This window comes from Peromyscus maniculatus, chromosome 5, assembly GCF_049852395.1.
Source record: "Peromyscus maniculatus bairdii isolate BWxNUB_F1_BW_parent chromosome 5, HU_Pman_BW_mat_3.1, whole genome shotgun sequence".
In the NCBI taxonomy this organism is placed as follows: Eukaryota; Metazoa; Chordata; class Mammalia; order Rodentia; family Cricetidae; genus Peromyscus; species Peromyscus maniculatus.
The window spans coordinates 58,907,248-58,931,470 of record NC_134856.1 but is presented as its reverse complement, the minus strand read 5'-3'; the positions used below and the strand labels follow the sequence as shown (position 1 = coordinate 58,931,470).

The 24,223-nt window shown below is 48.0% G+C and overlaps 1 protein-coding gene and 1 non-coding gene across 2 annotated transcripts in view; both read right to left on the bottom strand.

Annotated features, from left to right (window-relative positions):
• Positions 1–24,223, bottom strand: part of Galnt2 (polypeptide N-acetylgalactosaminyltransferase 2) — a 140,390-nt gene that overhangs the window by 72,544 nt on the left and 43,623 nt on the right. The window lies entirely within an intron of this gene.
• On the bottom strand, positions 11,109–11,181 carry Trnak-cuu (transfer RNA lysine (anticodon CUU)). Its single transcript has one exon. It is a non-coding gene; the product is annotated as a tRNA-Lys (tRNA).

The following is a 24,223-nucleotide window of genomic DNA, read 5'->3' as shown; positions in this document are numbered from 1 at the left end:
AAACGCTGAGTTACTCAACGTACTATAAGACAGATCAGCCAGTCTTAGGAGATACTAAGGGTGAGGCCTAGGAGTGATCTAGTTCACGCTGTGACCCTCTTTCTAAAAAGAGCAACTGGTTCCCCCAACCATGGCCATGAAATCCACGAGGACAGTGGGAGGACAGTCCAGGCAAGTGGTTCACACACAGTGTGACCTCACTCTGGAGTCTGAGTAAGAGTCTGGGGACCAAGTCAATCTGTCGTCCTGTCTCTGCAGGCAGGGCTGTGGCCCCAGGAGAAGGTGATGGAGTCCATGGGTGAGCTGAGCGTGATTTGGGCTAGGCATCCATTCTCTTCTTGTAAATAGAAATCCTGCATATACCGCAGTATGGACAGCCGTTTCTCAGCCTCCATTCTGCTTGTTCTGGGCTTCCAGCTTTAGCCAAAGCAGATCCTCTTACATTACAGACATGACACATGTCAGAAGCTTGACTAGAAAAATGTCTTCCACATAAAAAGGAGGAATTTTAGCAAATGCTTCCCCCTGTGACTCATATTAGTCAATCACATCTTAAAATAAAGTAAAACTTCCCGACAGATGACAGGAAAGTGGTGGAAAGGCTCAGCAGTCAGACAGTACCTCACAGGTACAGCCAAGGGTGAGGGCAGCAGCAGAGTGCGACAGAGCAGGAGACGGGGTCTCTCCTGTTGGTGGGTCCATGGCTTCCACACCACTACCTGCACATTCACACCATGCTGCTTCCTACCTTACTCACCACCAGGATTCTGTCTGTCCGTGTCAACCTCAAACATCCACAGGCAGTCCCATGTCTCTAGGCTGGTCAGGTCCCATGTGACCACGATGCGATGCCACCTTGCTCCAGTAGGCACCACTGTCTATGCCACACCTTGAGTGGGCCTGGCTTCTACACCCTGGCTAGTTCTGTGACCCAAACCAAAACTGGCTGCAGATTATCTCTGAGGGGGGAAGTGAGATTCGGGGGAAGAGCTGGGAGCCCTGGGAGCCAGAGGTTAGAAACATGAACACAGGTTGCCTCCTTGTTCCTCACAAATCACCATGGGACCAGACACCCACAGTAAAGTCCAGGGAGGCCATCCCAACATGCGTAGAAAGGATGGGTATTTGCAAATGCCCACTAGTTCCAAGCTGGACGTGGCCGGTCCTTCAGCAGAGTGCCCTCTTCAGAGGACCTTGTGCTTTCCCATGGAAACATCACGTCTATCTGGATTCTGGAATACAGAAGTGTGCAGTCAGGAGAGCAGAGGGGCCATCCCAACTCTGCTCATGGAGACAGAGCAGAGCCAGCATTCTCCAGCAGGTCACAGCTAACAGGGGGAGAAGGTGCATGGATCCTTGCATGTGTCTGCCATGGACGTCCATGATGTTCTGCAGCCAGGTGGAGGACTGAGAGGAGACGTGTAAAAAACACTCCCAGCAGAAAGAGGGTAACCTCGGGAGTCTTTCAGAAAGTCAGGGAGTGCAGCACAGGAGCAGAAGCAGGTGTGAGGCAGGCCCTACACAGCAGACTGCCTACACTAAGAAAAAGACCAGGACACCTCAGGGAGGCTGTGGGAGGGGCTTGCCATGGAGGGGCTTCAGTATATGAAACCTGAACACTTAACTTCTTATCAGCCTCAGCTAACACAGCTATTTCCCTCACCCAGTCTGGTCTTCCTTCGACTAAATACAAAGTCTTCATTCACAGTGGGCCTGTGGTTTGCTGGCCTCCTTTCCCTGACGAGGAAGCACACGTGGTGAGAGGTGGCTGATACAATGTAATCAGTGGGAACAGGATCTACCAGGTCTGATCCAAAGGCTGGCCTCTCAGAGTGCCAAGCTCTCCTTCCCGGTTACTCTGCAGTGTTCACATGTCTCCTAAGAGAGTGACCAGTGAACCCCAACCCTAAAGACAGATGCAGCTCTGAGACAGGGCCTCACTCCCGCTCTGAGGTCTACCCAAGGGCTTCTGCAGAGTTATCACCATAAACTAATCCCAAATAAGGAACACATTCTACGCACAAATACTACAGTATTACTTATACAAGTAGAGAAGAAACTTAAAATATTCTCCACTAAGCAGTTAATTTATGTTACAGCCCCTTAAGAGGATATTATGGATTCATTAAAAATTATAATGATAAAGACCACATCAAATATGCAAAATGCTTATGTTAAGCAGGAGACCAAATTTTATGTACACAATAAAACAACTATCTAAAAATACGCATCCATATGGACTAGCCTGGAATGAGACGCAGGGAAGTAGAAAAGCTCATGTTGGCTGAGGATGCTGGGTGGTGTTTCCACTTCTCCAGCTTTCTTTCATGTTCTTAAATTATTCTCATGAATAATTTTTAAATCCAGCACAAATATGTTACGGGTGGAATTATGAATCTACATGGTGCTCAGCATTACTAAAGCAACTGAAGAGCTGGCCAGACCTGGCCTAAGGTTGCCAACAGCACCAGGCTGGAGAGCTGTTTCCGGAGATGCTGTGAGCCCAGCCTCTGCTCCTCAGATGTAGTCCACACAGTAGCCCGGAATCCAAAGGTCCCTAGGAATTCAGGTAAGTATCCGAGACAGCCCTGCAGCCTGGACTTCAGCAATGCTGGGCTTGTCTCTATGTCTTTTTGGTAAACAGCATATCCAACATTCTGTTTTCTTCGGAAAACTGGCTAAGGAGAGGCCAAAGTAGCCTTGTGAGAACATAGTCAGTACTATGAGCTCATGGCCATTGCCAAACTAAGTCTTAGAAATGCTGGGTGCTGATGCCCTGTGAGCACATAGTCATTGCTGGACTAAGTGTGAGGGGAATACTAGATGCTGATGTCTTCACAGGAGGCTGGTCATGTGCACAGAGAGCCAGATGCGCCCACCATGTTTCGGTGAGAATGACAACACTCCTCCCTGAAGCTGCTTCCTGTGAACATCCCCCCCCCCCCCCCCCCCCCCGGAACTATCAAGCTCTCGGTGTGCCCTTTCGTCAGTGTGCGTCTTTATCATGCCTGTGGAGCAGCACCAGCATCCCATTCAAGAGGAGGAAACTGAGACCCAAATAACAGAACTGAGGGCAAACAAGTATATATTGAAATCAAGGCTGCCCGGGCCAGGGTGCCTGCTCTGTTCACATCACAGGGACAGCCTGGGATAGACTGGCTGACCAGATGCATGGTCAGTCCCCTGGCACATGCTGGCCATAGCCTGGGCCACAGCTGTCCTGGCAGCACAGGGTCCTGCCCATGTCCTCTCATTATTCCCAGCATCTCTGGAACTCTGTGACCTACTCAGGCCTGTCTTGAAAGCCACCTCTGTGGCCACACATTATCATGCCTGATCCTTATGAGGCACCAGGGGTGACTGCACTCGGCTTTGAAGTGAGCTCATCCTGCCCCAGGCCCAGAGCCACAGGAGTCATGTTTTCCATCTTCGGTGACCCTGGAGGAATGAAGATGGCACATATGACGGCAGTAGGGGACGTTGACAAAACCCACAGAGCAGAAGCCACAGACCCACAGTCTACTGCTCAAATGAACCAGAAGTCTCCTGCCCAGGATCTGAGGTCTGGCACTAAATCCCGAAATGTCATGAAGAACACTGGTTTGGAGCAACGGGCTGCAGTGGGTGAGGAATGGCCATGCTGCTTTGCCCTTCCTCCATCAGCAGCTGCTGTGAGAAGCTGCATGTGGCCTCGAGGGCACTCTGGCAACTACACCAGACTAAGCTGCCACGTGGAGAGCTGGAGAGTGCTTAGATGTGTTGTGGCTATCTTGGATGAGGAGAAGATGGCACCACCAACCACAAGACTATGAAGGAAACCCAACTACCCACGTCTAGGTTGTTTGCTGGGTGGCACAGATAACTAGACATGGGTGTGACATGACACTGTGCAGGAAGTCGTCAACCACCGCTGCTCCACCAGCAGGAGCAGGTCCTAGACTGCCAAACGGCCTGCCTGGAGTGAAGGCCAGTGGCATCCCCACAGCGTAAGCCAGCAGCCCCACTCTGGGCACTACACTCTCCTGTAAACACAGCAGACCCAGGAGAGCGGGGGTGCAGAGAGGCCGACAACAGTCCTTATGTAGAGACATGTGAGCAGCCAGGAGGACCAGGCCAGAGACACTCTTCATTCTGCCCTTGAGCTGTCAGACAGTCTAAGCTGTGCTGTGTGCTCCTGGACACCTTGACATCTTCCCTGAGCTTGCGCTCTTGCAACCAAATCCAGATGAGGGCTAACAGTCATCACATAGGACTTCCCATGACCTCCAGGTACCAAGTCTAACATGTACCACATGGCAGTAATGCCAGGTGCTGTGACTCCCATGGCAGAAACCCAACACCAGGAGGAGCACTCCTTGCTGGGGCCTGAACATTGGTGGGAGGAAGTGAGCGAGAACCATTAGGAGTAGTGGTGGTCCTGGGACACAGAGGATACCTGATGGGTGATCACTGGATTCCAAAGACATCCACAGACAGTCTCCCCTGTGTCTCTCAAAAGTCACTCTGAAAGGTCAGCCATCTTTTCAGAGCCAAGAGTTAGCTCTAACAATTAGGGACCCCACCAAGAGCCAACCAAGGTAGCTTGGCCCCAGCCCAAAGTACAGCCTGTTCAGGAGTAACTAGAAGGGAAGGGAGCCAGCCTGCCTACAGGTAAGTGGGTGGACTCACTGCTTCTTCTTAGACTGTTACATTTGGCCACACTCTGCCCATGACCAGAAGTTCATTACATCAAAGTGCAGTCTGCCTAGTCCAGTGGTTCTCAACCTGCCTAATGTTGTGGCAACCTCCAACCATCAAATTATTTTGTTGCTACTTCATAACTAATTTTGCTACTGTTATGAATCATAATGTAAATAAATATCTGTGTTTTCCGGTGGTCTTAGGTGATCCCTGTGAAAAGGTCATTCCACTTGCAAAGGGTCACAACCCATAGATTGAGAACTGCTGGCCTAGTGGGAACCAGAAAGACACTGGGCAGGGTGGCATCCTGAGGTCACGGTACCCCACATCCAAGATGTGCCCCTCAGGGACCAATCAAGAAATAGAATGGTCTCCCTCCCCCTTGTCAGGAAAGCCTGGTGCATTTGAACGAGATTACATCCCAACTGACTTCTTCAGACTGCAGGAAGGCAGAGAAAGAGCTAAAGACATGAAGGAACCAGGGCATTTCCCATCATCCCTGGGCTCACTAATTCCTGAATGCTGCCTTTTTCTGATGTTTCCAGTGAGCTCCAAGGAGCACTGAACATTTCGGTCTCAAAGATGGAAAGTCCGGCAACAACAAATGCAGAGAGAAGAGCAGCCAGTTGATAGAGCATGGGTAACTCCCGAGTAAAGAGCTCACAGGTGACAGCTCGGGGCAGTGGGAGGCAGGACCTGCCCAGACCGGATGAGGCCAGAGGGACACTAGCAGGTGCTGCTCTGGATGCTCCACTTCAGCCACTCAGCAGCCACAGCAGAGGAGGCCCCCGGCCAACCTCACATGCCTGCCCTGTGGCTCATCAGACACCTGCAGGAGACAGCAGGGCCTCCAGAGGCTGAAGCCCAAGGCCGGTCGTCCTTATCCTTCTGTTCTCACCCATGTAACAATCCACCTTGCCCACGGCTTGCAAACAGGCTGATGGCATTCCTCCATCTGTAAGCAGTGGCAAACAAAGGCTTCTTGGAAGAGACAGGATGGGGCCTGCAGACGCTGGTTCACAACCTGTCTGCAAGAAAATGACCTGGACACCTTGGCAGGTCTCACCCTGTAACCGCAGGGAGCTGCCCAACATGGGCAAGAAAACAGATACCGTGAAGAGAGCTGTTACACACACCGCCCTTCTCTCTAGTACTCCAGAGCCAGGCCCCTGCTAGTCCTTCCTTCCACTCTCCATCCTCACTCCCGGGGTCACACACACCACCCAAGATGTGGTAGGCCTCCTTGCAATTCAAGTCAATAGCCAACCCTCCACAGGAAACAGTCACATCCATCTCTGTGGTTACTCACAGTCACACCCATGCACCCGCATGTTACCCCCAGGCACCATGCTAGCACTCCTTGCCCCAACCAGCAGCTGGTGCCCTCTCACCCAACACAGACCTTCCATTCAGCAGGGCATCCTTGTTCTAATGGGCCTTGTCTACACTTTGACACAGCTTTCTCGGTGTGTATACATGTGTGTACATGTTTGTGTGCATGTGTGCGTGCAGAGGCCAGAGATCAACTTCACATCCTTCTACCCAATTCTTTGAGACAGGGTCTCTTGTTGACTTGGAGCTGTCCAGCTGGCCAGTAGACCCCAGCAATTAAAAGGATTACCAATTTTAAAAAAGCAATTAAAAGGATGTGCCACCATGCTTAGCCTTTGCATATGGGTTCTGGGGACTACACTTGGCTTCTCATGCTTTTACAGCAAGTACTTTACCAAGTAAGTCATCTCCTCAGGCCTTGTGATAGACAAGAATGCCCTTCTGCATAGCCTGTAACCTACCCCTCCTGGTGGAATCTGATTTAGGGTTATAAACCCTCTGTCCCTCAGAAATGGTGTTTAATAGACATACTTCGGACCTCACAAAGCCATGCTCTGCCCATAGCTGGGACAGTCCTACCAGCCCCACAGAGGAGGCTCTGTGTAACTACACAACCTGTAACACTGTGGGAACGGAGACGTAGCCACTAACAGCCCCATTTCCCAGTCTGTTTTTAAAGAACATGGGACAACTGAGAATGTGTTTATCTTAACCTCTGAACTAAGTCATCATGAAAATCCTCCCAGTTGGATTATATTCTAATTTTCAGTTTATGGATCACCTGCAGTGATCCCAGGGAGTGAGTGGCCATGACATCAGAGGCCTGTATCCTAAAGGTCACAGCAGAAACCAAGGACCTGACCCAGTGAAGGGATCTGGACAGGGCACCAGAGGCAGGTAAAACTAGCACCCAACTTTCTGGCAGAACCTCAGCCAAAGCCGAGTGATTTCTACAGTAGAGAGAGGCATGTTCCCCAGGGCCTGAACTCAAAGCCGCTCAGAGCTCTAGCCTGCCCAGAGGATGTGCTAGAGCAAAGCCCCAGACAAAGGTCTAACCAGCAAAGGTCTAACACTAAAGAATTTAGTTTGGGTTCAACTAGAAGAGGCTGTAGTCATGCCAAATAGTATAACTACATGGTTCATGTCTTGAAGTTAATTTATAATCCAGAAGATATTACTTAAATCTGGGGCTGCCCTAAAACGACCCCAATCTGGGAGGTTCAAACAGCAGAAGTTTATCTTTCATAGCTCTGGACAGCCAAGGCCTAGGGGTCACAGTGCTGGTTCCTTTGGTGGCTGAGATGTCTGCTCCAGGCCCCTGTCCCTAAGCCTGCAGGTGGCTGCCTAATCACCGAATCTTCTCATCACTCCCTCTAAGAGTGTGTCTCAGTGTCTAAGTCCCCCCTTTTATAAGGACACCAGTCACATGGCTTAGAGCCACCTTGATGACCTCATTGCAACTAAATTTCTTCTGCACAGACCCTGTCACCAAATATAGCCCCATCCTGAGGCCTGGGATTAGGGCTCTAGCCCACATTTTTATTTGGGAGAACAACCCTTACCCCAGAATTTTCCCAAGGGAAAGATGATATGAAAAGAAGGTCTCAGGGACCTCCTTTGGCTCTGGCTTCCGCCCCATCCTCAGTGGCTTGATCTTAAAAGGCCTGGCAATTCTGGCTGTAGCCCAGCCCTGGGAGGGCAGGTGCAGAGGCCAGCAAGCTCAAGGGACCATGCTCCTCTGTGCAATGTGCCCCACACAGAGAAGAACACAGCCCCATGTGACTGAGGGTCTCTAGCCGCTTGATTTCTGCCAGGACTGAACAGTAAAGTATTTTAAATCCTCAGAATACATTTTTCGGCTTCAGGAGGAGGTGAGTTCTTGGCCCAAGAGCTCCACAGACAGCTACTATTCAGCTTTGAGTCCCAAGAAGCTAATCTGACAGAGACTTATTATTCTCCTCGAATAATGGATGAGAAAGAACCCATTTTGTTGTCTTTAATAAGTTAGACACTCAGGCAGACAGACCCACACAATAAATCTGCATACGTGCGTAAGAGGGGCTGGGCACCAGGGACTTTTATTAACGTATCAATTCCAGAGGCCAAGTGAAAGCAAACCAGTGCCTCTGGGGAGCCTGGGCCTCTCCTAACCCTGCCTAACCCTGCTGTCAGCTGTGCCAGGAGGCCTCAAGAACAATGGATGTAATCTATCTCCCAGGGGTGGGGAGCAGCCCAGACAGCCTGAGCTCATGGGCTGACAAAAGGAACCTCAGACCCAGACCTCTGGGTGGAATCCTGAAAGCAAGCACGGGAGGGCTGGAAGCAGACTTCAGACTGGTGATTGGTGGGTTCAGAAGGCGTCCTCAGACAAAATGGGATATTGTTTTCAAAAGGACAGAACAGCAAGGTCGCGGTAAAGCCTATTTCCACATAGATAGTGCTGTGGGTGTTGTTTTTGCTTTGTTTTGTTTTCCTCTGATCTGTAGAAACGTGCATACAAAAGAAAGGGAAAGGGCAAGCCAAGTCAGGCCCTAGCGGGTCCAAGGATGAGCTACAAGCTGAACTGCTCCTGTATGCTTTATACACGCCTGGCTAAGACAGCCACAGAAACACCCTGTGGGGAGGGAAGACATCAAGGCTCTCTGCTGCGTCTGTCCCAGGCAGAGCACAGCATGCTTCTCTTGATTATATCATTTAATTTTAGCCCATTTAAAGAGATGTAAAGGACAGTCCACACTGGGACGAGTCACGCATGTAAAGAGGGTCACTTTCCCCACTCCAGGGCCAGCGTGGAGGCAGCAGGCACAGAGGAAGAAGGGGCTGTGCCCAGCCTCATGGGAATGAAGGTCCAGGAAGAAGAAGGAAGAGGCCCCTCCTGGTGTGCACATGGAGTAGAGGACGACAAGGGTGAAATGCCCTCTATCCCGGGAAGACGGGACATGAGAGATCAGGACTCAACAAGAGACCAAACCCAATTACCTGGTATGCACAAGGCACAGAGCCTTTCAGACTTCACCAGACTCACAGTAAGTCAGATTTGATGCGGAAACAGTCAACACACTGTACGAGGCTCAGAGAGCACTGTCTACTTACACACAGAATGTGCTCTGGGCTTACTGTTTGTTTTCTACAGCAGTTTCATGAGCTACTTACTGGGTCACAACTTTCAACTAGAAAACTTTGCCCAGGTGTCTGGACAGCATGTGAGGTTCCTGCCCAACATCAGTTGCAGTAAAGCCAGGAGGTCATGCCTGAATCAAGGGAGCAAGAGAGTAAAGCTCCACCGCTTCAGGGGAGGGGGTGAGCCCTCTCAGCCTCTGTTCACAGGTGAAGCCATCCATAAACTATGGACTCCACTCTCGCTCCTGGAGTCTGTGTAATGGGCACAGGGCCAAGCCAGGGAGCTCTGTAACACATTCTCCCAGGGCCACCTTATGGTATTCCTGCCTATTAAGGTACAAAGGTACTTTAACAAGCAGTCTCCATGGCAATCTGTGCTGACATTCCTTTAGTAGGTATCATCTGCAGCCTCCTGGAAGGCCAAGGTGAACACAGACCACCATGCTGGCCCAGACCTAACCAGGCAGGGCTGTATTCAACAGGTGGCAGCCAGAATGCAGTAATAAAAGTCTATGATGACTCAGCCCCACTGGTCCACTATCAGGAAGACATTCTAGAACATCCTGCAAGTTTCAGGGGACAGAGGAACTGACCCCATATCTGCCTGTGGCTCTGAGGAGTGATTCCAAACAAGGAAGCAGGCCCCCTGAGACTGCTGCCCTGGGACTCTAAGGAGGCCAGAACCTGCCCACTTAGAATGTTTGGTTTTGAAACAAACACAAAAAGAGTAATTCATAAATATTCAGAAAACTCCAGCCTCCCTGGTAGGCCCACACGAACACAAGTGTCAAGCCAGAAAGTGTGCACAAATGATCGGCAAACGGACAAAAACATCCTCTTACCAGCAGGCTTCACTCCATCCATGGAAGCCAAATCTTAGATCTCTACCCACACTTAGCAGTGGCCTGAGCTACACTCACTCTGTATACTCATCTTACCCACAACAGAGTGGTCATTCAAGGTAACCCACCTGCCCCAGGTTCAGTAGCCAAACAGCAAAGCTGATTGGCAGTCCCTAACCACTGAACAACACAGCCTGTGCTCAGAAAGCATTGGCTCACCTCAAAGATTGTTGGGTGAGTACCACACTGTGCTGCACATGGTGACATAAACCCAGTCTAGCTGCAGTGCAGTCCTAAGAGGCCTTTGCTGAGCTCCCATGCCCCACTGATGGGGTCCCCTACTGATGGAGCATCACACTGATGGAGAACACTGCCACACAGACAAGTGCTTTGCCAGCTGCCACGGAGAACAGTCTTCCACATATAACACCACCTTTGCAAGAAACAGGCTGGCTGGTTTACCTCTTCACCCAGACATTCCCATGGATGTGCAGAATTTAGGACCACAGAACTTCAGAACTTGACTGCCCAGCATATCCACTTTTCCCAGTTACAAAGCCTGAGCCTCCTTCCCCCAGCAAACGCAAGTGGGTACAGCCAGACCTGTGGTGGTAATCTAATTGTATTGAAATATTATTTTGATTTGTACTGAAATATTAATTTGATTGTATGTTAATAAATAAAGTTGTCTGGGGGTCAGAGCTATTAGAGCCATAGCAAGAGTGTGGCGGTGGTGGCACACGCCTTTAATCCCATAGATATCTGTGTGCTCAGGGTCAGAGCTATTAGAGCCATAGCAAGAGTGTGGCGGTGGTGGCATACGCCTTTAATCCCATAAGATCTCTGTGTGTTCAGGGATACAGTCAGCATTGGAGACATATGCCTTTAAGACCTAGGGGGCTGTACATTCAGACAGTGACGAGGCAGTCATGTGTTTGGGTTTACAACCAATGAGAAGGCAGAACAACATACTTTAAAAAAACGAACCGACAGGAGGTAGGTCTCTTTTCGCGAAGCTGGGACAGCAGGAGGAAGGGTGAGATTTTAGCTCTGAGCTCTGACCTCTCGGCTTTCTCTTTTACATTGTTTCTGTGTTTCTTATTTAATAAGACGGTTGGTTACATCTACATCTGGCGCCCAACGTGGGGCTCGAACCCACGACCCTGAGATTAAGAGTCTCATGCTCTACCGACTGAGCTAGCCGGGCCCTCTAGCACAAGGCAATGAAGAGATTGATAAATTATTGATAGGAAATGTGCTGGAGGCCTCAGAATTTCATAAAAAACATCACGTTAATAGTAAAGGTTTAAAAAAGGATTTTTCCATAACCTGGCAACAAGCCAAAGAAATAATAAAGAAATGTCCTACTTGTTCCTTCTACAATCAGACACCATTACCAGCAGGATGTAACCCAAAGGGTACTCAGAGAAATGAAATCTGGCAGATGGACGTGTTTCACTTTGCAGAATTTGGAAAATTGAAATATGTACACCACACTATCGATACTTATTCAGGATTTCAATGGGCAACTGCTTTGAGTTCTGAAAAAGCTGATTCTGTAATCACTCATTTGCTAGAAGTTATGGCCATCATGGGTATACCTGCACAAATCAAAACTGACAATGCTCCATCATATGTCTCTGTTAAAATGAAACAGTTTTTTGCTTATTACAATATAAAGCATATTACAGGCATACCACATAATCCTACAGGTCAAGCAGTTATAGAAAGATCAAACAGAACTCTAAAGGATATGCTAAATAAACAGAAATGGGTAACAAAAACCCCAGAAATAGACTGCATAATGCTCTATTAACTTTGAATTTTCTGAATGCCAATGAGAAAGGAACAACAGCTGCAGAGAGACATTGGGTAATAGAAAAAACTACAGAATTAAATCAGCCTATATACTTTAAGGATGTGCTGACCTCAGAATGGAAGCCAGGGTATGTATTACGTTGGGGACGAGGTTTTGCTTTTGTTTCTACAGGAGAAGATAAGCTGTGGATACCATCAAAATTGATAAAGGTTCGATTTGAACAAGAAAAACCTCTTAATTAGAGGAGGTGATAGTTCATCAATCAGCATGAACATCCAATTTAAACTAACTTGTACCTGCAACACATGTCTTTTCATTTAATCAGATAATAACTTGCCAAAAAGGAACATCCCCAAAAATTAGTCTTGGGGGAAGGTTTTTGTTTTTGTCTTTTAGGAGAATGAAGGTTAAGGAATCTGAAGGACACAAGACAAATGAGACAACTGAAGAAAAGGGACAAATCATCTATCCCAGGAAACAGAGTATATTGGAGTATATGGCATATGGGTATATATTATCTAAAAAATTTTATGTCTTCTTAAATGTTTGTTTCTGCTTTTCTCTAAAGATTTAACACTATTGGTTTTCTAATAGTCCCAGTTCAATTAAAATTTAAAGCTGACTTTGGAGTTGGAGAATGGCTCTCTCCTTCTTTAAACTCAAGCATGTTGTTAAAATGAAAATACAAACTCCCTGTATCATGACAGAATAAAAGAGCCATTTTCTGCTATGGGACAGGACAAAAGCCAAATTAATTAAGGGACTATTCTATTACTAATCTCAACTCTTTGATTCTATTCTGATTCTTTAAACTTTTCTTAAAGTATAAATTTTATATCAAAATTTACAAGATTAATATATATATATACATTTTAAACTTTGTTAAGATATGAATGGTCATATAGAGTACTAACTAATTCTAGAAAAAAGGCTTCAGTTAGCTGCATATATATGTTTTTGTGTTCGAGTCTCTTATCAGTTTTCTGCAGGAAATCACGGCCAGGCCTAACATCAACTGAAGTCTCCAGAAAGAAGATGGGGCCCCACAACAACAACAATTCCACGTGGACAATAATAATATCACTAAGCTGACAAACATCATCTACAGATCAGCTTTGAACTACAAGGTGCTCAGAACAATTTTGAGATGACTAGCTGAGATGATCCAGTCTCAAAGACTACTTGAATAAGGACTTGAGATAAACCCTCAACTTTGGCATTATACACAGACTGGATAATGAAGGATATAGTTACCTCTCCTAGAATTTGACAATTAACCTAAAATTTTTCTTTCAGGATAAAGAAAACTTCGCCCATACCCAGCAGGAAGCAATTTTAAGAATACGACGCCCACATTCCCAAAGAGGTGGTGTGGGGCGGGTGGTTTTTTGGTCTTTTTAATGGGTTCTGGGTCTGGGATAATTTTCAGTATTTAGGGGGGTTGGTTACAAGTTATTGTCAAGGGTTAGGAAAAAGGCTAAGCAAAGGAGATTAGATTTAAGGTTCTTGTTTAAAAAAAAAAAAAAAGAAAGAAAAAAAAAAAAAGAAAGAAAGGAGAAAGACAATTACTAGTTTTAAATACTTTACATTGGATTGAATTGTTTTATATTGTACACAAATTTGAAACTGATATTGTTAGAAAATGCTATATGTATATTTCTAATTGTATTTATTCCATCCATTTAACAATGTAATGCAAATTTCTGATCCTTGAATGTTATTATTATCAACTATTAGGATATAAAGAAATGAAAGCTAGTAGTTAGACATTATCATAGAACTTGTAGTCATATTAGATATGTTTTAAAAATTGAGCAGAGATGTTTTAGACAGGTCATCTTCAAACCCTTCAGAGATCTACAGAATATGGCATTTAAAATGTTTTAATAACTTAGAAAATTTTTCTTTTTTGAGACATGTCGGCTCCTGGCAGTACCAATCTACTTTAGAGAAAATATGGGCATTGAAGAAACTGCATATGGAGTCAACTTTCATTCTGGCAAAAGTTAGCCACTGGACAACAAAGTATCCTCGAATCAACAGGACAAAATGGACAGACAGATCACGAAACAAGGGACTACTGATTCTTGCCAAAACAAGTGTGGTTATGGCTTTATCAAAAGGCATCTTCTGAGGCCAGGACAATATGGCCCCATCCCTGAAGTGGCCTTCGCATCCGGAAAAGGTACGGTGCCCTTTTCTTCGAAGGCAGCTTAACAGGCAGAGGGCCGATGGATTCTGTTGTACAATGGAACAGCAGCTGAAAGCTCATGCCTCTCAAAAGTAGACTGGCATTTAATAGAGGGATGTGGAGAAGAAGGGGATGCTGAGATGAAGCCATATATACACAGCCAAGAAGAATGGACAGCTGAATTAAAAAACTGTCAACAATTTCCAGAATTTAAAATCCTGAATCATGACAGGACACTAGTGGAATTCAGGTGTTTCTGGTACGTGGACTGCTCTCACCCAATGTGAGGTTGAACTGTTGACCTTGTGTACATCCTACTTCACAAATGAGTCTGTCAGATACACTAAGCCTATAGGCTGAAGATGATGCCCCAACACTACGGAGAAACCTCAGGTGACTACCCAGGCAGCTGGCTGTTTCTGTCAACTCAAAAAATTTTTTGGAAGTTGCTTGCATGCACTTCCTGTTTTTATTTTTGTTAGCTAATATTATTCCCTTCTTGGGTCTCTGAGGGAGTTGAAGATTAGTTAGTTATGGTTGAAGATTAGTTAGTTATAGTTGAACATTAATTAGGATAGAAAGTACATTAGATACATCTTGGAATTACCAAAATAGGATAGATAATGGAATTATTTTCTCTGATTTGTCAAATACCTGTTTAGGTATTTATTACTTGTATATATTGTATATAGTTATTGTACTTTTGTATATAGTTTTTCTTTTGTTAGTCATAACCTTTTGCTTTTTTTCTTTTTATTAAAATAGAAAAGGGGAAATGTGGTGGTAATCTAATTGTATTGAAATATTATTTTGATTTGTACTGAAATATTAATTTGATTGTATGTTAATAAATAAAGTTGTCTGGGGGTCAGAGCTATTAGAGCCATAGCAAGAGTGTGGCGGTGGTGGCACACGCCTTTAATCCCATAGATATCTGTGTGCTCAGGGTCAGAGCTATTAGAGCCATAGCAAGAGTGTGGCGGTGGTGGCATACGCCTTTAATCCCATAAGATCTCTGTGTGTTCAGGGATACAGTCAGCATTGGAGACATATGCCTTTAAGACCTAGGGGGCTGTACATTCAGACAGTGACGAGGCAGTCATGTGTTTGGGTTTACAACCAATGAGAAGGCAGAACAACATACTTTAAAAAAACGAACCGACAGGAGGTAGGTCTCTTTTCGCGAAGCTGGGACAGCAGGAGGAAGGGTGAGATTTTAGCTCTGAGCTCTGACCTCTCGGCTTTCTCTTTTACATTGTTTCTGTGTTTCTTATTTAATAAGACGGTTGGTTACATCTACACAGACCTGTGCTTCTAGAGGACATATCCTCTCTACATCTGAGCGAAAATGCCCTTTTACTGGGATGGCTTGGTTCACAGTGGACACAGGACACAAGTGTAGGGAAGAGAACTAACTGGCCAGGAAGAGAGGAGACACTCCGTCCGACATGGGTGTCTACAGAACCTTCTCCTCCACCATTCCCACTCCCCAGCTCCCAAGTGCAGCTCACCTCTGGTTGAACAGTGGCAAGGACTTCCCTGTCTGACTGAGATGATACCAAGTATGACTGTATAGTCATCATGACTCCTCCAAGAAAACATGGGAAGAATGGACAGTGTGGTCTGGAAGAGGATCCCATGCTGTATTTACAGTGGAATTATACCAGCAGCCCAGTATCCATCAACACATGCAAAGAAGTGTGCACTTCCACAGCCAAGTATTATCCATGCCTAAAAGGAGGTCAGTCACACACACACACACACACACACACACACACACACACACACACACACACACAATGGCAAGTGAACCCTAAAGATGCTTGTCAGCAAAACACACCTCAGTAAAGGACAGTGTGTCCACCCACACGAGGCTTGCTCAGTCAGACAGTTATGAAGGATGAGCAGAGTCCAAGGAGAGACCACAGTAATGGCAGCATAGCAGTGTGAATGTGACTCATGTCAGAAAACTGTGCACTTCAAGACAGATGAGATGGTCTGATGGTGTGTGTACTTTAGCACAACTTAAAAAATCATGTACATCTGTACATGCGTGCACACACACACACAGAAGCACGCCAGAGCCGGATGTGCCAGAGCCAGCCCAGCTCACATCCATATGCCTTAAATCTCCTCTTCCAGCTGTAATATGAGGTACCAACATTTCTAAGATGAATAGCTCCTTCCAGTCTCTTGGGGTGACCTAATTTCTGTTCACTCACAGCTTCTGAAATTACAGGTCTTCTGGAAGTGACACCAGAAGCCTCTCTGTCCATACTGTGAGGTATTCCTGTCCAGCCTGTGGCCTGCCCGGGTGTGTGTATTTAAGAGAAGTTAACACCTTTTGGTGACATGTGATCAGGGACAACAGAGGACCCCATGTGGATGTTATTTTTCCCCTTCAGCACTATCCTCTAGTAAAGTACAGGAGATCCCAGAAATGCAGGCTACACCAGGTGCTGTGAGGGCACACATGGCTGCAAGTCACCCCACTTTGTTATTCTGAATGACTTAGCACTGGGTAAACACGGGCTGTTCCTTAATAGTTAAGGAACAGGGTGAGAGGGCAGCAAGAAAGAGGATATGTAACCCTTGACAGAGAATGCAGAGTGAGAGAGAAGCAGAAACCGTGACACATTTGCAGAAAAGCCCTCACCTGGGAACAGGCCACTGCACGATGCCCAGGTGCACTGTCCCTCACTTCTAGATCTGATCCCAAATTTCTACAGGGATCGGAAGTGGTTTCCAAGGGGAAACCAGTCACCATGTTCTCATTATCTCTGGAAGGGCAGAGTCCAGTCACAGCTACCCAGGCACTCTGTCCAGAGGTGATGGCTGTGGACAGCATGGCAGAGCCAGGCATTGGCAGGGCAGAAATAAACACATGATCCTTGGCTGAACCTCCTGGCCACACTCTGTTTATTGATGGAATGTCATCTAAAGACTCCGGAACTGCCTACAATGTGAGCAAAGAATCCCCTAGACTGCCCTGTTCCTGGCCCCCACCACACAGCCCACAATCCTCCTAGAGGGATACACTGTTACCAGGCTAACACCCGAGAAGGACAGGAGGTCTGGAGGAATGGCCTGTTGGGATCTAAGGATGCTAGACTAATTTCTTTCTGGTCCCTTCCAGTATTTGACTGAGCTATAAGCCTGTGAATCCACAACAGTTATAGGTCTCCAGAGTTTAAAGAGAGTCATGCTGAGCAGATATTTCCACAATGGCTCAAAACAACCCAGTTCTCCAGAAACCTCAGTCATCTTCAGGTTACCGGAGCTCCACTTGATTCCCGTGGTCCCCCCAGGTTTGCTGTGGTGTTTGGAAAGGCAAACTCGTTTCCAACGTGCCTCCGCACCACAGGTGGAGGTGAGTGGGTGTCCCCAGGCCTGGGGACAATGGGCCATGGGCTCCATATACAGTGCCAAGATGCAGGCAAAGACCTGGAAGTCTGTGTCATGCTGTGCTGATTCAGCCCAGGACCTGGCTTCATCCTGGCTGGTGTGGCACAGAGGCTGGACAGGGACCCACATGGGGAGCATCTTACCTGAGAAACACATGGAAGGGAAAGAAGCTGGCCTCCACACTACCACCAGCACACCTCACATGTAAGAACTGACCTTGGAGCTCTCACTCAAATTTCCTCATTTCGATCATACCCAGAGACAGGGGTGGACAGACTCCTGTACCATGAGGGACATGCCTGCTGGGGATCCTGGGCAGTGAACACTGGCTGCACAACAAACGCTGGCACTGCTCCCACACACGGTGTTGCAGGAAGTAGACGGTAAGTGGTGAGTGACAAGCGGGTACATGTTCCCATTACATCATCACTAAAGAAAAACCAAGGAGGAAACGGTAGAACGGATTCATGAGGGACCAAAATGGGGTACAACTCTAAAACTAAGAACCTAGGAATGAGAACATCAGAAGGAAATTTCCATTTTCTTAACTCGGGCGAGCACACATCTCCACTTTTGTTAATGAAAGACAATAAAAGCTGAGGCACATAGTCTTGCTCCTTAGCCAAGCGCTGTTTTCTCTCCTCTTAGCTTCTCAGCGTGGGCTGATGACTGGGTAATAAATAACATAGTACTGGCCCATCCTGAGGGCCTGTGTGAGATGCTGAGCGTCTGTCCAGATCAGTCCTGAGGCTACAACAGGGGAAGGAAGAACCCATGAGGCGCAATCCCCATATACCCTCAAAGATTAGATTCTCCCATGGCCACCCAGCAGAGAGAACCCCTTGTAAGTACCTTTGGAGGTATTGAGACAAAGGCCAACAAGCCTGTGGCCCATGTGACAAGGGGCATCCCTGGGTAATGGGCCCTTCTCAGTGGGACATCTGCTGACAATCCTGAGAAGGAGCCTTTGCAGATTTTCCATGGAGCAGAACGAGCCCTGTCTATGTCAGACTCCCAAGAGACTCAGCACAAGACGACAATTAGGAGCCTCCCAGTATCCACTTGTCTCCAACAAGCTCTGCCTGACTCCCCCAGCAAAGCCTGGGGACTCCCAAGGGAAAGGTGGTTTAAAGCAAGCTGGGTAGGGAAGGATCTGTCTGCCTTTGGTTTGAAGATGTTCTAAGGAAGGCCTCCAAACCCCTCTCTTGATAGCTGACAGATGTGATGTGGATCACCACACCAATTCCTTCTTCAGGCCCTAGATCTCACTGTTATCAAGACCCAGCCCTGCCAAACCCCAAGGGTCTACACAGGAGGACAGCCGTGCCATGGCGGGGGGGGGGGGGGGGTGTGCAGACCCAGTTCCACAAGCTTTTCCAGGGTCCTATCTCCTCTGGGACAGTGGTGACTACTTGGGAGCAGGGATATCCACAGGACTCTACTTGGATCAGTCAAGCCCTTGCAACTCTCTCCAGGCCTGGCTCCCCACTTCCCTGCTCTAGTGACCAGAGCTTCAGTCCCAGCACCCAAGGGCCCATCCTCCTCCTAGTATGAGTCCCTACCTTTCAAGTTTCTGAGTCTCCTGACCTGGTCTGCCATCTTGCTGCTCTCCCATGAACTCATCAGGTGGCTTGACCAGGGTCCACCAAACTCACTCTGAACACACAGAAGCCATTGCTGACACATCCATATCTACTTGAGTATGAATTCCAGAGTCCTCTGTGGGCATAGCTGTATAGAAGCACCCTCCTGCCTATCCCACTCTGCACAGGACTTCTCCATACAGAGAGGCATATGATTCATGCTGGCTGCCTTTCCAGTGAAACCCAAATGGCTCTGTGTCAACTCCTGTCTCCTGGGGCACCTCACCCAACAGTGGGGCTAAACAGCAGGCTTCTAGATCCTTCGCAACAAAGCATGGGCTCAGTGCATCTCTAGCTTAAATTACGGCATTGCAGCAACTCAGAAGCAGGTATTAAATGAGCGTTTCTAACTGCCAGGGTCGAGATATGCTGATCCCAGGGAAAGCAGGAGCAGCTCCATAACCCAAATGGCACTAGCAGGCACCAATGACAATACATACTGCATGGCATAAAAAAGGCATGTGCAAGGCATTAAGGTGCTATTCCCAGCAAGTGAACCACTGAGCCAGTGGAATTAGAGTTTATTGTGGGGTTGAGAGGGGCGGGGCTCTCAAATGTCTCCAGGAAGTTGATAGGTTTCTATGTACAAGTAATCCTCAGTCTATTATGGTAGTTTGAATGAAAATGGCCCCATAGGCTTATGTATTTGAATGGTTGGTTCCCAGTTGGTGGAACTGTTTGGGAAGGATTAGGAGGTGTGGCCTTGCTAGAAGAGGTGTGTCACTGGGGGTGGGTTTTGAGGTTTCAAAAGCTCAGGCTATTCCCAGCTGGCTTAGCCCCCTACCTTGCCTCTTCGTTGTTTCAACATGTAAGTTCCTAGCTACTGTTCTAATGCCATGCCTGCTGCCATGCTCCCTGCCATGATGGTCATGAACTCTATTCCCTCCTGGAACTGTGAGCCTCAAATTAAATGTTTTCTTTCATAAGTTGTATGGTCATGGTTCTATTCCTCTTCATAGGAATAGAAAAGTAACTAAGAGAACTATGGTGGGCTGAAGCCACTAGAAGGGACCTCAAGGATCATCTGCCCTAATTTCCCATTTAAAAGTAGGAACACAAGGCTCTGACCACATTCTGGGGTATAATCCCTGCTATTTCTCAGAATCCTTGGAATCTGCCCTCAAGTGGCTGCAGAAGAAACACCTACCTGCTGAGTCTTGGGCCAGGGACTGTCTGTGCCTCTTTAGACCCAAGGCTCTGACACCATTGATTTACACAATAGAGAACCTTCTGGTGTTGGGTATGTGGCCACTGCAGGACACTTGGACTCATGGCTTCTTTCTGAGAGCTCCATGTCTGTATTCTCTCTCCAGTAGTAAGCAGGCAACAGGACAGGAGAAATAGGCAACAGCCCCAGCAGATCCACACTCAGATTTTGGCTTTGATTCCTGGCAACATAATCTATTTTGAGCATGAGACGAATTTGCTAATTCCAAATGAGCCAGCTTAAAAGCAGACTACAAACGAACAGCAGGCACATTGTGACGCTGTGACAGCGCCCCGAATATCCCCATTTCCCGGGGACTTGAACAGGGGCACAGGACCAGAGGAAACACAACTGCTCCTCCTGGGCTGCAGACTTTAAGAAGGAAGGGGTCTGCTGGGCACCCCTCCTGATTAAAACATCTGAAACATGCCAGAGTGGGTAGTTGGGACCACGCAGAGCCACTAGTTATCCCTGGGCACTGCTCAGTCACCAGCCCACACATGAGGGACGGTGGTTCAGGAAGGCTGGGGATGCAGTAGAGAAAAGGGGCTTCTAGACAAGGGAGAGCTGGGGAAGGGAAAGACCTATAGGACAGCTGTTGAGTTCTATCCAGTCACAGCTCAGGCTTCTCTGACCCTAGAGGAAACACACCGCAAAGACTGAAGTCCCACTGGAATCCTTGTCTAATTCCTTTCTCTGCTAAGAGTTCCTTCTGCTCTTTTGGAAACAAACCCAGAAACCAGTGACCCCAACTCACCACAGAATTGAGTGGGGCTTTTAATTAACAGACACAGTGCGGCACTGGGCTCCACACCCTCACAGACTCACAGCCAAGCCCACTCCTGGTGTCTGGTGGAGCTCCCGGGAAGGCCCTGGAGCCCACTGAAAAAAGATCATTGTTAGAGCCTGTCACTTGAACATGGGAGTAATCCAGGCCCAGGTCACTGCCAGAGCCACGTGTACGATCTCCTGCATTCATGAGCTGAGAAGATGGCTCAGATGGTCAAGTTTGAGCCACAGCATCCATGGAAACCAATCAGGCTGGTGGTACACACTTACAGTGCTGGGGAAGTGGAGCTGGGTAATTCCAGGGACTTGCCAGCCAATCAGCCTAGCCCTAGCTTGACAAGCTCTAGGTCCCAGTGTGAGACCCTGTCTCAAAACACAACGTGGACGCTGTCCAGCTCCTCTGGTGTAGAGGGAACTACACTCTGGTTTCCATGTGCACACATACAAAACCCAAATGCATTCAATAACGACCTGGGATGAGAGGCCTGTGGAGAACAGCTGCACCTGTGGTAGAGAACTAATGTCCCCAGGCAGCCAAAGGGACACTAAGTAACTCCAGGGACACTAGAAAGGACTCAGAGCCAATCTTGTACCCAACAAATTTGCCATTAGCAGCTCCAGAGAAGACAAGAACTGCACGTACGTGACCCATCTACTTCACCGTGTGCTGGGGTGCAGGATCCCCAGAGGGCGCTGCAAAGTGGGGCTCTGCTGAGCTCATCAGCGCGGCTCGTGTTTCATGCCATGTAAGCAATGCCGCAGTAACAAGGAATGAGCTATAGCACCAGTAATTCACACCTCGAAAAGGTTCCCACACCCAGCCGAGCACGCAGGGCAGACGACAGATCGCTATGATGGATTCTAAACAGAACGCATCACCCAGGAACATTACAACCCGCCGCAAGGTGCTCAAATACATGCCATTCTTCAAAATAAAAGGGCCTTTCATCATGAATTTTAAATCAAACTATTAAGACAGCCTCCCAAAGCAAGCAAATGAGGAGAGCCCGGCACGTGTGGAGCAGTAACAACACACCAGAGCACAGCTGGGCAGAGCTCACAGCAGGGTGGGGGAGCCTCTCACCCCGCCAGGCCAGCAGTGATCCTCTTCCCAATAAATCAGGAGGGGCCTGCACCCCTGCCTCAGCCACCGACAGGAGACATTTGCTTAACAAAGTCTTCCAGATTCTGGAACCGCACAAAATACTAGCATCTCTCCTGAAGAGGGAGAGACCATCCCTCTGTTCCCACCACAGGCTCTGATGTGCAGTGATGGCTTACCTGTGGGAACAAGGTCAGTCCTAAACACTTCTCTCCCATTCCAAGTTCTGAGGGGCCCAGGGCTAACCCAGAGAGCACTGGACTGTAACCTGTGCTGATGCCTAGAGAGAGAATAACTACTCCCCTGGGCCTGCAAGGTGACAGCCTGAAATATTCCTATTCGGAGGCAGGAGAGTTCCTCCTCCTATCTCAACCATCCCAAATTCTCCCAAAGTATCATTTCCCACCAAAACCTGTCACTCCTCAGCTCCTACCTTTAGGACCCAGGCTGAAGGAGAGCTTAGTCCCCTGGTCAGCAGGCTCCAAGGTTGCTCCATTCCAGCCCTCCTCACAATGTTCCAGGCAGCCCCCCCGTTATGCACATCTTCCCTCCCCTGACTATACTTTACACCACTCCTCTCCACAGTCCAGTGATCCCATCTGCTCTCACCTGACATCAGCATCCAGCAGTAAACACACTCCCGTCATGTGGCCCTTTACCCTCTGGGGTGGCTCTGGGGTCCTGCTCCACACTGTTTCCCTGCTCTTCTCTCAATGAACACCTCATACATAAACCCTGTACCTGGCCTAGATGTTTCATAGGGCTTGCATGTATATGCATGGGACCTCCATATGGTTAAGCACTAGAGAGGCTACCATCCCACCCAGCACCTGTCAGTTTGGTCCTTGAAACATGGAAGTAAGTCCAGGGAGATAAACAGGAAATAAAGATGAAAACCCTTCTAGAAACCATGTAGGGCCCAGTTTTGGAGACACAACATGGTAAAGCAGATATAAATGCCAAGAGCAGTTTATCCACTGAGACAGAAGCTGGGCACCTGACTCCACGCTCTGAATGTCGTCCAACCTAAAGTTCTGCTACCCTTCCCACCAGACAATGTTCTCCTGCTTGAGGCAGCTACTACACCCTTTAACATACAGCTCTCTTGCTGTCCATCAAAACTCACAGCCTCCGAGGACCAACTTCTGCAGATCTGAGCTTTGTCAGTACTTCTGACATTCCCTATTGGTGTAACACTACACAATATAAAACTGAACACACGATCTTGGCTGAAAGGCTCCTGATCCTAACAGCAAGCCCCTCCTCTCTCCTTATCCCATCTGCCTTTGATTTAAAACATGTTCCACTCTCAAACTCAAGCCAAACCGGCCGGCACTCTCAGGAGGGTGACTTGCAAACTGTGAAGTGGACTGGGAAAGTACCTTCTGCAGCTGCTTCTGTGCATATATGTGCTCGCCCTCCTCCATTACACATGGGCCCAAGACCCTCACTCAACAGCGTCCAGGCTCCATTTGAGCTCTGACCCAGCAGTGGCTTCGGACCTTTCCCATAATGCGGCGCTAGGCAGCCAGCAGATGTGACCACTTGGGTCAAATCTCACCTGCTAAGGACAGAGAATGTAGGCTCAGGACATAGCAGGTCACAGGTTACAGGCGGCTCTCGAATTTCCTCCGCCAAGAAGGCAACATCTAGGAGACTGGCTGAGAACAGTTCACAAAAAAACCAGCAGAAGAGTGACCTCCTAGTGTGGACAGTAGGCCGTGTCTAGCCACCTCTCACCAAACCTTAACTAACTGCCCCCACTACTACCAAAAAAAGAAAAACCTGGGTACTCAGGAATAAGACCAGATCCCCAAACCCAACTGACTATACCCCATCCTGTCACAGAGTGAACCCACGTGAGTGTAGACCACCCACCTCTGACACCACTGTGACCACTGACACCACAGGAGAGTTCCCCCATTTCTCAAAGGATCTGCAGGAACTGAGTGTGCTCTGAACCACTGAGAAAACACAGCCTCTCTCAAATCCCTGAAGATCACGCCTGCCTCCTCTGCACGCCGGCAGCTGGGACAGCTCCTCTCATGCCCCACCACGGCGGCTTCTGAGCATGACTCACGTCACGGGCAGAT